Raw genomic sequence first — 12,358 nt, 5'->3', positions numbered from 1 at the left:
CTCTTAAAATTTAATGCACGATCTTTTTAACATTTTGTTCCATTTTGAAGGAGTGTATCTTAAGACTAGGAAATAAAAAAATAAATGTTAATCGGACATCGCGGATAATCGGCACAATAAGACATACAGTAAGGAGCATAAGTGACCACAAGTTTTGCATAAATCATTATTTATTACTAGTAATATAAAAGAATAACAAAAAATAAACATTATAATTATTTTTATCACAGTTAGAAGTAATATAAGAAAGTCTTTCTGTAATAATTAACATCTTGTTGTTTATGAATAATACGAACAATAGATTGACTCAGTTTTGCACCACGTCCAATATTTGATAATATTTAATATATTATTCATTTTTAATATTTCGTCCATAACCCTTTTGCTTGCAAAACTGCACTGATTCTCTTTGGCATATGTTCTATTAACTTTTTACAATGGAAGATGCAAGTGGAAGCATTATTAATCAAGAATGATTCGTGGGATTATGTGAACGGTACGTGTGTGAACTCTGAATTGGTCGTCGGAAACCTAACTTCTGAAGCGGCGGTAAGCACGTAGGTAAGAAACGACAGCAAAGCGAGATCGGTCTCGATATTATTGATTGATTCGTCTGAGCTCAAACAGATAAAAGGTTGTAGAACTTCACATGAAGTCTGGTTAAAGCTAGCGGGAATATATCAATCGACAGGGCCGGCACGAAAACCGATGCTATTAAAGAAACGGAACATTCCTAGCAAACGGACCGTTCACCGACTGAGGTGAGTTATACGTCATTCGATTCGTATAATCCAGTACATTATTAATATGCATTTCATTATTTGCGGAAATTCGTTATTTTTGTTTAAACTTGTAAAGTTGCGGTAAAAACGTAAGGTTAAGTATATTTATACTTAATATACCAAAAAAGCTAACTTTGCACCGCATGCAAGAAGATGGCGCCGTTTCGGAACACGTTCGGGAATTTTTCGACGTGGTTGATAAATTCAGTGAAATAAACGTAGAAATTGACCAGGATCAACTCGCGATTATGCTTCTGTATAGTTTACCGTCAATTTTTGAAAAGTTTAACGCCAGAAGTTCGCGTAAAAATCATAGAGGAAAATGATTCAATGCACAAACTGATATATTTCACCAACGAATTGTGACGGGTGGTTAAAATTTGCGTTAATTTATTTTTTCGTCAAATTTCTTATTTTTACCTGAATAAAACAATTTTAATATAAAATCGAATTTTCGAATTTTGAAGCACAAGTGTACTATAGATACTACTGAAGTCGATTGTAGATCGAGAGCGCCACGTGGTCGATCGATGAGGGCGCCACCATAATATAAGCGGATGCGCCATCTTTATTCGTTAGTTCGTCTTGTGACGCGTGCGTGAGATGTATCGGAATTTTTGTTATAAAAGGTTAACCACGGATAAACTATTTTTTTCTTACCGCGTGCCTCATCAACAGGTTATGTGCCCAGGTAATCGTGATTAACGGTGAACAGAAAATCGGTAAAGTAGTGAATTGCTGTGTCGCGAACGTGTAGAGTAAAAAGACAGAAACATGATGAACGCGTGTGAAATAGAAACCTTTAATAAAGATAATTGTGATACTTGGAAGATGCAAGTGGAAGCATTATTGATTAAGAATAATTCGTGGGATTGTGTGAACGGTACGTGTGTGAAGTCTGAATTAGTCGCCGGAAACCTAACCTCTGAAGCGGCGATGATTAAGAAACGACAGCAAAGCGAGATTGGATTTAATATCATCGATTGATTTGTCTGAGCTTAAACAGGTAAGAGGTTATAAAACTTCACGTGAAGTATGGTTAAAGCTAGCGGGAGTATATAAATCGACAGGGCCGGCACGAAAAGCAATGCTATTAAAAAACCTAACCTTGCACCGCATGCAAGAAGATGGCGACGTTCGCGAACACGTTCGGTAATTTATCGACGTGGTTGATAAATTGAGTGAAATAAACGTAGAAATTGACCAGGATCAACTCGCGATTATGACTTCTGTATAGTTTACCGTCAACGTACTGCCACGTACCTCATCAACAAATAAAAATATGTTAAGAGAAGAAAAACAAACACACTGATATAAATTTCATTATAGGCTTGTTAATAATTGCATTCGTTCTTAAGTAAGTAAGGACGTCCTGGGTAGAAAAAGACCCACATAACATAATTTTTCATTAAGCAGCCAAAAAAAATTAATTCTCAAAATTAGATGTCAAAGATAATAAATTCGGACACGACTCTTGAATTTTAACGTCTAAAAATAAGTCATATCACTGTGAGTAGTTTGCAATTGTATAAAAGTAAAGTTTCGGTCTTGTGGGCAATTTGAGGGGTTTGGTATGGCAATGGTTGTGCTGAAAATCAGAAATCCAATCGTTCGAATAGTTCAGCGAGCCACTGTATCGCGATGTTATGGTACCAGCATTTGTAATTTCTGGTCTGGAAGCTCTCCTATGGCGTATATTGCGCCCAGAATTCGGTATCCCGGGGGCCACTTAAACTTAACATCGTCTTCCGGCCGGGCAGTTCACTTTTTCCCCTGGTCCATTGTACAGCGCATCCTAAGCGCAACCGTGCACAATTTCTCCCCCCCTGTGCACTCGCGACAAGAGATAAAGCCGAATATAGAGGTAAAAAGAGAAAAGGATAGGAAGCGCGACGAGGTTGAGAAGTGGTATATGACTATGATAGTCCGTTGCATATTTCAGGATCCACTTGGCGAACCGGTGCACTCGCGAGAGCCTCAACAGTTCTCTCATACAAGCTCAAACGTGGGCGAGCTAGCGTTACCTCGCGATCGGCAACCTGCACGATTTTACTCTCGGTTTCTGTAAAAGCTCTCGAAACTGCCGTGACTTAACTCGTCCCTAAACGGTGCCATTACCGCCATAACCGAAGTGTCACGGTGGTTGGCTGATAACGTTTCCGGTGTGCCTTCAAACGGCATATTATGGCTTTAAAAATGGCAAATCTTTTTTCTCCTTTAACATAGCAATTTTTCTTATATATCTATCGTTTTCTGTGATCTTATTTGCATTTATAAGTTTGTATGGAGAGTTTGCAGACCTATGTAGTCATCTTCGAGTACAGTATTTTTCTCAGTCAAAAATTTATAAAATTGTGGGAATTAAAGATTAACCACTGTAATAATTTTACAAATTGAAATTTATATATTTTCAAGGTCTATAGAGGGTGTTTGGCCACCCTCGGGAAAAATTTTAATGGGACATTCTGGAGACTAAAATAAGACGAAACTCGACTGAGGCTTCGATAAAAAGTTATTAAAAAATTAAATTAAAAAATTTCATATCATTCTGAAAAAATTATATTTAATTACTAGGGGCAATCACAAGCATTTTTGATGAATACACATACCCCTGAAATCCTTCCTTTCGAGAAAAAAATTCGAGAAGGTGTGAAATTTTTAGACGAAATTAAAAAATTTCAAATCATACTAAAAAAAATTATATTTAGTTACAATGGGCAATTAAAATCATTTTTGGTCATTATACATACCTCCCAAATCCTACTCAGTTTCGAGAAAAAAATTCCTTACCGAAAATATAATTTCAGGCCAGAAATGTCACTCCAAAATTTCGTGCGTATCTTTAAAACGTCATAACTTCTGAACGAATTGAAGGATTTTAATGTTTAAAAAAGCAAACTACGCGTATTTTGGTGGAGAATATGTACAAATCGCAAAAATATTCGAAAAGTTGATCCTTGACCCCGCAAAATGAGAGAAACCCCATAAAAATGGTCAAATTTTCAAACAGCCATAACTCTTATAATAATGAATATATTTCAATGAAATTTTTTTCTGAAGTAGAGCTCATGGGTATCTACAAAAAAGTATTAGACAACTTTTCTGTAGGGCGTCAAACAAAATTACTAAAAATGAAAAAGGAATTTTTAAGAAAAATCGACAGGGGGTAGATGCCTAAATTTTTCGGCGAAAAAAAAAATTTCAAATCGTTTAAAAAAAATTATTTTTGGTTCTGACGGTCAATTATAATCATTTTTGGTGAATACATATACCTCCGAAATCCTACCCAATTTCGAGAAAAAAATTCGAGTTGTGAAATTTTTTGACAAAATTAAAAAATTTCAAATCGTTCTGGAAAAATTATTTTCAGTTGCGGGCGTCAATTAGAGTAATTGTTGGTGGATAGACCTACCCCCGAAATCCTACCCACTTTCTAGAAAAAAATTCAGTACAGGCGGAACTTTAAACGTTAATAAATTTTTAACGAAGCCTCCATCAATAAATTAGTATTCTTGATTGTCATTTTATTTAAAATTTTTCCCAGGGATGGCCGAACACCCTATATAGGAAAGTAATTGTATGCTTTGAGAAAATGAAATTGAAGAAATGAGATTGTTCGTAATGCTTAAAGCATTTTCTGCGTTTTCATTTATTTTCGTATCTCGCATAAAGCGCAAGTATATAAAGTAGCAAGTGCGCAGGATATTTATTTTCTTTCCTGAATGACGTTGTTTGAATAATCGCTTAAATGACGTCCGGATGATCGATATTCTCCTGTCTTTTTTACATTATCGATAACGCAGACGTATGGAAGAGAAATTATATGGAAGAAATTCGATGGTAGAACGGAGTTTTTGTTAAGTGGTCGTTTACGAAGATTTTCGTTACATCTTCAAAAATATTTCTAACTCGTTGTGAACAGAATATTGAAAAGAAATAATTCAATGATGTCAAGTATAGAACGTGGTGACAAAATCGATTTAATCTATTTTTAATTTCCCATCGATAAACAGAAAGATAATTCTTCAGAAAGTTTCTTACATTACTTCTAACTATGATACAAATATATATATATGTATTTGTTTTTTCGTATTCTCTGGTATTCTTAGAGATAAATAATTCATCCTTGCTCCTCGTTGTATATTTACGAAGTCTCCATTATAACTTTGTCGCGCACGCGATTGTTACCCAGATTCGTCGACAGAGATGTCTGTGGACAAGAGACGAAACAGTCTCGTTCCGCCTGGAGGTACAATTCGTGTTAGTTCACCTTTAACGCGTCTACCTGGCCGAGTTAGGAGACGAATCGTTAGGTTACTGAACCCGCGGGCATTATTATTGCAACCGGATCCAACGACCATTAAACAACGAGACAACGACGTGTTGTGCGCACCCGAACCGTTCACCATGGATCACGTCCGCTTAGTGAAATAACGATCGACGTTCTCATTTGTACTTCGAATTATGGGGCTTTGATTAATTCGATACGCGATCTCTAAAAATTATTTTCTCCAATTTATCATCTTTGCGAATTTAAATCGTGATCCTTCCATTCAAACGAATACCCGTTTTCATAAAAAAAAATCTTGAATTTCTATACTGTAATACTGGGGTCTTTCCATAACACCAGCGATATTTGAATAAATAAAGAATGGTTTATTTTACGAAGACACTTTCTGTAAAAATTTAAACCAGACTCTGACACAAAAGAAAGAGATTTTTGATCGAAATGCCCAGAAAACTTTAAAAGATACGATATAATTAAATTAGAAAAATACTGTTACATACTTTGAAATAAATCTCTGAAAATCGTAGCAACCACGTTTGGTGAAAATTATTATTACACATACCAGTTGCTTACGAGTTTAATACTTCGACTGCATCATCCACATATGACAGAGCTTTAAATAGTGGAAACAATTAATTCTCAAGTTGAAATGTTAAAGAAAATAAATTTGAATAGGCTTCATAAATTTTAGTGAAGATACGAAAGTAAATACTACAAGGTTTAAGTTACGTAGTTTACAGTTATCTAAAATCAAAGTTTTGGTCTCGTGAACAATTTTACGAATCGTGTTAGCGATCATTTTCGTTTATTGTCTTAACAAACAAGTTGTTCTTGCTATAATAATCCTTATAGCTTATTTATATTACAACGTATAAAAAGGTTAATTTTCCTCGATTTTCACGTTGTTCAGTTTCGAAAATGTAGTTTTTAGAGCACATTTAGAAATCGTTTTAACAGATCTCCCGTTTCTCTGTTGCAGGTACGTAAACGAAGATCCATTTCCATTGTTCGCCAATTGGTAAGTCCATTTTACAACGATGTGGCGTAGTTAATCTAACGAGCCTGCCCATCGCGATACTTTCAACAAAAGAGGTGCTTAAGGCGTGAGAAACACTCGAGTCGAATCAAATTGGATGGAACTTCAACGTTCCCATCGTCGCCGGGAACATTTTATTCCCTTTCTGTTTTGCGTTCCGGCGTTTCTAGCCTCTTTCATTTGCAGAGTCAAATTGGAATGCGCTTCCTTTTCTCAGAAGTTTCAATCTTGCCGACGTAACGTCGACATATCTTCGAAATTAATTTTATTGCCCTGTATCGTCTACCAGACACGTGTCCAATACTTCCTTCACCATTCTTATCTGTGTGCATTTTCTCGCATTTTCGAACAACTTCTACGAAACGTTCGTCTGAAAAGCGTATCTGCATCTCCAGTAGCTAAAATTACTTGAAATGGTCGAAAGAAGTACTTTCAACTTTGTCTTTTCTGTGATTCTTTAAGGTTTGAATAAATCAGAGCTTGATCGTTCGATATATATTCTTGATTGCTGTACTGTTCAATTTTTTAAAATATTTATTTAGTTTGAAATAAAAATCAGCTTTTATTTTAAGGCGAAGAAACCTTACATTCATTCACAGATATTTCATTAAGCTAAAAAAGAAAGAAACTCCTAAGGTATCTTGTTTATATATTTCATAGCAATAACATACACCGGAAGTTCTCTTTTTACGCGTTTAAATTCGGGGCGGAATGCTTTCCAGAATAAAACCTGCAATTGGAGAATTTCTGCAGGAAATTCAGAAAATTATCGTTCGTTAAAGTGTAGCTTCAGCTTGAACTGGGTTGAATTTTCTTTTCGTTCGACGGATGCAATTTTTACTTACACGAAGAAATCGCGCAAATGACCGACATTGTTTCGCTAAATACTTTCGAGCTGGACTAACGAGGAGATATCGCGAACGGTCCAAGCTCGAATTCAAAACTTTTTGCAGGCTTGTGGAATACAGGTATTTTTATTTTAATTAGGATGGAAATATCATTTCTACCGTCTCTCTGACGTTTCCATACGAATGTAACTCGTCTCAATTATTACGACACTACTGTAACTACCCAAAATTTTTTCAAAATTAATTGATAAATCTGGGAAACGTCCCTCGTGAGAGAGAAATTATAGTAAAATTCTGGTCCCCAAGGTGAAATATCTGTAAGCATCGTTTTAACGCGAGATTAACAGAGAGACAGGGAACATTGCATCTGTTATAACTACCCAAAATTTGTTCAAAATTAATTGATAAATCTGGGAAACGTCCCTCGTGAGAAAGAAATTATAGTAAAATTCTGGTCCTCAGGGTGAAATATCTGTAAGCATTGTTTTAATGCGAGATTAACAGAAGGACAGGGAACATCTGCTATAACTACCCCAAATTTTCAGAATTAATTGGTAAATCTGGGGAATTTCCCTCGTGAGAAAGAAATTATAGTAAAATTCTGGTCCCCAGGGTGAAATATCTGTAAGCAGTGTTTTAACGCGAGATTAACAGAAGGACAGGGAACAGTGCATCAGGTTACGTTCGAAAAGTCGATTGTTAAATGCAGCCAGAGCCGCCGTGTCGTATCACCTTTTAGCAAGACGCGCTAGGGGTCGATGGTACTCGAACGCTGGGCGAGATATCGCACCTTTCAAAGCTCTTCTTCCGCCCCCGTTGCCCTCCACATCTACCCTTCGTTGCGCCGCAACCCTTGGTCTCGCCATCCCCTTGCATTCCGCGCGCAACGTCTGCCCGTGCCACTTCATGACAATGCGCGTCCCATCTTACTCGGCTGTTTTCCACGCCGGAATCCCAGGAATGTCGTCGATAAAATATTAAGGGCGCGACGATATGTAGGACAAACGCCTTGTGCAAGTCGCAGGAATCGACCAGGTGGATCCTATGCAGGAAAACAATAACAAAAGTTCGTACAAACTCCTGTTTTTGACACTATTTTCAAGTTATAATTTCTTCTTGAACACATTGTACCTAGTTACCTTCATAATAAGTCCTAATAGGTTCAAATTGGCCTCCAAGAACATTGGCTTACCCTTTCTGTTTGTCTCAAGCTTGATACCTGACATTCGTTAAGTAGATAAACTTCCCAAGTATTTCAGTATACTCTAATGTTCACAGAAGGTGTTTACAAAATTAAAATGCAAAATTGAACGTCAGATACTTTGTTCGTAAAAAGTTGAGTGGGAGTAGTTCAACTGTTATGTTTCTATAACTTGAAAATAGAGTCAAATGGGAGTTTGTGTGAACTTTTGTTATTATTTTCTTGCGTAGAATCCGTCTCTGAAGTGGGTCTCACATGCTACAGGACATCCTCTATTATTATAGTAAATGTATCACGTGTGTGATTCATGTTTGCTCGCTGAAATGGAGCACAAGTCTGATTCGATATATTATAGAGCAAGAAATTCAAAGTATCATAATTATATGCAAATAAGGTTAAAGCAATAACTAATTTTATCTTCAGTAAAAACGTTATTTTTTAACAAAAAGAACTACTATTATAGTAAATGTATCACGAGTGTGATTCATGTTTGCTCGCTGAAATGGAGCACAACTAATAAAATAACTAATTTTATCTTCAGTAAAAACGTTATCTAACAACAAAAAGAACAGATTCTTTATCGTAATATGCAAATTATTTGTACAAGGTGTCTCGTATCAACCCTGTGGGGATTTATTATTCGAAAGGCATCTTATTTTAGTAGCAGGTTTACCAACAAGATTATATAGATGCTTGGCTGCTATAACCACTCAAGTATTGGAATTCTAATCTCTGAACGACTACGTCGCGTGTTCTCGTCATCGTAAAGGCTGTAAACGAGTGGCAGACAGTGACAAACGACGAGCATCCTATGATTAAATTTTTTTAAGTAAGCGTTCCCTCAAGTAAACGTCGGACGACGTGAAGAGTTACTTAGGAACACGTCAAAACGATTCCAAGCCTTCACGAGAGAAATCCACGCAGTCTCTTTAATCATTCACCAGGACAAAATCAACCCTAAACGATGCTTAATAGTAGTTATTTTCTAAAATACTGGTCTTTTTAAATTATACGTTGCATGAGTTATTATTGTGTACAAAATTAAAAGGACGTAAGCGTTTAGGTAACAAATCTTAATATTGATGTCGACCAAGAAACCACAAACTTTATTACAGCTGTTGTTAAATTTTACGAGAGTTATTAGATTTACGAGACCCAAAGTCGTAACCAGTTAACTCTAGAACACCACACTTCATGCTTAGGTACATAAACGTCATTCTGGAGACTGGCGGATTCCGTCGATACTCCGTTAAACTTCCTTGCACTCGTTGTTTTTCCCCAAGAGCCGATTACAACACTCGTGCGCGGAAAATCGATTACAAAATCCCAGTTTCCGTTTTAAAATATTTTGAAAAACAAACAAAATTATTTAAATCCTTACAATATTTCTTAACGCTAAATTCACGGACATCGATTCTTTTGATTAGAGCCTAAATTGATAATAAATAATATTTACGAGTTCTGTAATATTATACATGGAATCTGAAACTGCAAATGTAGCGTTAGAATGAAACTTTATTGCTCGAAATAGTCCCCGTTAAATTCAATTTAAAAATAAATTCAATACTTAGAAAAATTTATGCTCGTACAATTAAATGAAGAAATTTGTTTTCGTCATTTTTGACGTTCGTCTTATCATCAAATGATAGCGTTTCTCGTATTCCAATCGACGCCATTTTTCTAGGACTAATTCCAAAAAGTATGGCGTCACAGTATCAAAAAATAGTTGTTGCAAAAAAATCGAACATTGTAATACTTTCTCCGATTCGGCGATGTTGGATAACTCGTGGCAATCGTGATCTAAATTTCCATCGTGAGCAGGTCCAGCTTCGAGGCGCGTTTAAACCGAAAGAAACTCCCGGGAAACTTCTCCCGCGTGCAATTTTACGTAATTACATGCTGACGCGCGTACGAAACCACGCGGAAAGTAAAACGAACTTGCGAACGTAATTGGCCGGGACAGAGAGATTTCCCATCGTCGCGAATTATAACGATTGAGGCGAGGCGATTCGCGACCGAGGGATCGACGAATTGGTTCGAAGGCCACTTAAACAATGTAATTCGTCGGCAACGGTGGTCATTAATTCACAAAATTAGACGGATAAATCGAAGATGAAGCGGGAAAGATCTTACGGCCGGATAATGGCGGAATCGAGCAAATGGGACGAACGCCGCGAGTCATTATTGGTCCGGATGAAATGCTGGATCATCGAGGTTTTTGCAGATCCATCCGGGAACACGAGAACGTCAGTTTTCTTCCATTATCTTCCCTCGATCGCCACAGACGGGGAAAACACACTTCGAAATAATTGCACCGATTCTTATGAATTATATTTTATGTAATATATTTATAAACCTTTCACGTCGACAAATACAATTTTTCTTTTAATTAGAATATACAGGGTGTCCGGCCACCCATGGGAAAAATTTTAATGGGGGATTCTAGAGGCCAAAATAAGACGAAAATCAAGAATACCAATTTGTTGATGAAGGCTTCGTTAAACAGTTATTAACGTTTAAAGTTCCGACCGTACTGAATTTTTTTCTCGAAATTGCGCAAGATTTCGGGGGTATGTCTATTCACCAAAAATGATTACAATTGACCCCTGCAACCGAAAATAATTTTTTCAGAAATAATTAAAAATTTTTTTTTTCGTCGAAAAATTTAGGCACCTACCCCCTGTCGATTTTTCCTAAAAATTCCTTTTTCATTTTTAGTAATTTTGTTTGACGCCTTACAGAAAAGTTGTCTAATACTTTTTTGTAGGTAGTCATGAGCTCTACTTCAGAAAAAAGTTTCATTGAAATATATTCACAAATGTAGGAGTTATGGCTGTTTCAAAATTGGACCATTTTTATGGTGTTTTTCTCATTTTGCGGGGTCAAGAACCAACTTTTCGGATATTTTTGCGATTTGTACATATTGTCTACCAAAATACGCGTAGTTTGGTTTTTTAAACATTAAAATCGTCCAATCCGTTCAGAAGTTATGATGTTTTAAAGATACGCATGAAATTTCAGTGAAACATATCGACGCTATGGTCAGACATGAAATTTTCGGTGATGAATTTTTTTCCCGAAACTGAGTAGGATTTCGAGGGTATGTCTGTTGACCAAAAATGCTTGCAATTGACCCCTGTAACTAAAAATAATTTTTCCAAGACGATCCGAAAGTCTTTTTTTTCTCCCAAAATTTTCAGCACTTACTCGAATTTTTTTCTCGAAAGTGGGTAGGATTTCGGAAGTATGTGTATTCACCAAAAATGATTGTAATTGATTCCCGCAACGGAAAATAATTTTTCCAGAACGATTTGAAATTTTTGAATTTAATTGTTAATAACTTTTTAACGAAGCTTCCATCAACAAATTGGTATTCTTGATTTTCGTCTTATTTTGGCCTCTAGAATCCTCTATTAAAATTTTTCCAGGGGTGGCCGAACACGCTGTATATATATCGAAGAACCAATTCAACGTGAATTGCGAAAAAATAATATTTACACGTTCCGTAATTTTAAATATGGAATCTGACGTCAAATCGACGGTTTGCGTAAATCTAGCGTTGAAAGGTAATTTGCAGGAATTCCTGGGCCAATTAGTATCTCGCGATTCCTGCTAGCCGTTGTAACAAAATTAATTCGAGGCCAGCGGCCGTTTCGCGGAAAATCGCGATCGTCCCGGAAAAACTCGTCGGACAAATAAAGCAGGAAACCCGTCGGTCTTCGACTAGCCGTGAATGGGCGATTCAGCGCGAGTGAAAAAAATATTTCGCTGGCAATCATTACGATCATTGCGCGAAAAGCGAGCGCGCCTCGTGTTCCACACAGCGAAACCACTTAAATCACGAGTGGTTCATTAACTTCATGCCGGTTACGAGAGAGATCGCGACCCTCGAGAACCCCAGCCGGGAAGTCCCAATTAAAATTCTGTAATTTCAATAAAGTATCGTTGGAGAAGTTCCATCGCGGAAATCGGGGATTTCCGGCTCGCGAAATCGATACTGTGTTGACTCTAGCTAGCTAGAAAATGTCATTTGAGTGACTGAAACGGATGACCGCTTTGCCACTTTGCAACAGTATTTTCATGTTCGTTTATTTGTCGCTATAAAATTATGTTTCAACTATAGTGCAACTCCGTTTATTTCATGTAATCTGATACAAGAAGCTTTTGTAACATGATAGGAATGGGTCTAGATTTCTATAATCC

The 12,358-nt window shown here is 36.6% G+C and overlaps 1 protein-coding gene across 7 annotated transcripts in view; it reads left to right on the top strand.

The window, feature by feature from the left end:
• Positions 1 to 12,358, top strand: part of LOC143342394 (dystrophin, isoforms A/C/F/G/H) — a 655,322-nt gene that overhangs the window by 346,266 nt on the left and 296,698 nt on the right. The gene's annotated exons all lie outside the window — the stretch shown is intronic.

The sequence above is a fragment of the Colletes latitarsis genome, chromosome 6, assembly GCF_051014445.1.
Source record: "Colletes latitarsis isolate SP2378_abdomen chromosome 6, iyColLati1, whole genome shotgun sequence".
NCBI lineage: Eukaryota > Metazoa > Arthropoda > Insecta > Hymenoptera > Colletidae > Colletes > Colletes latitarsis.
The sequence above is the reverse complement of the archived record's forward strand: the minus strand, read 5'-3'. Positions and strand labels throughout refer to the sequence as shown.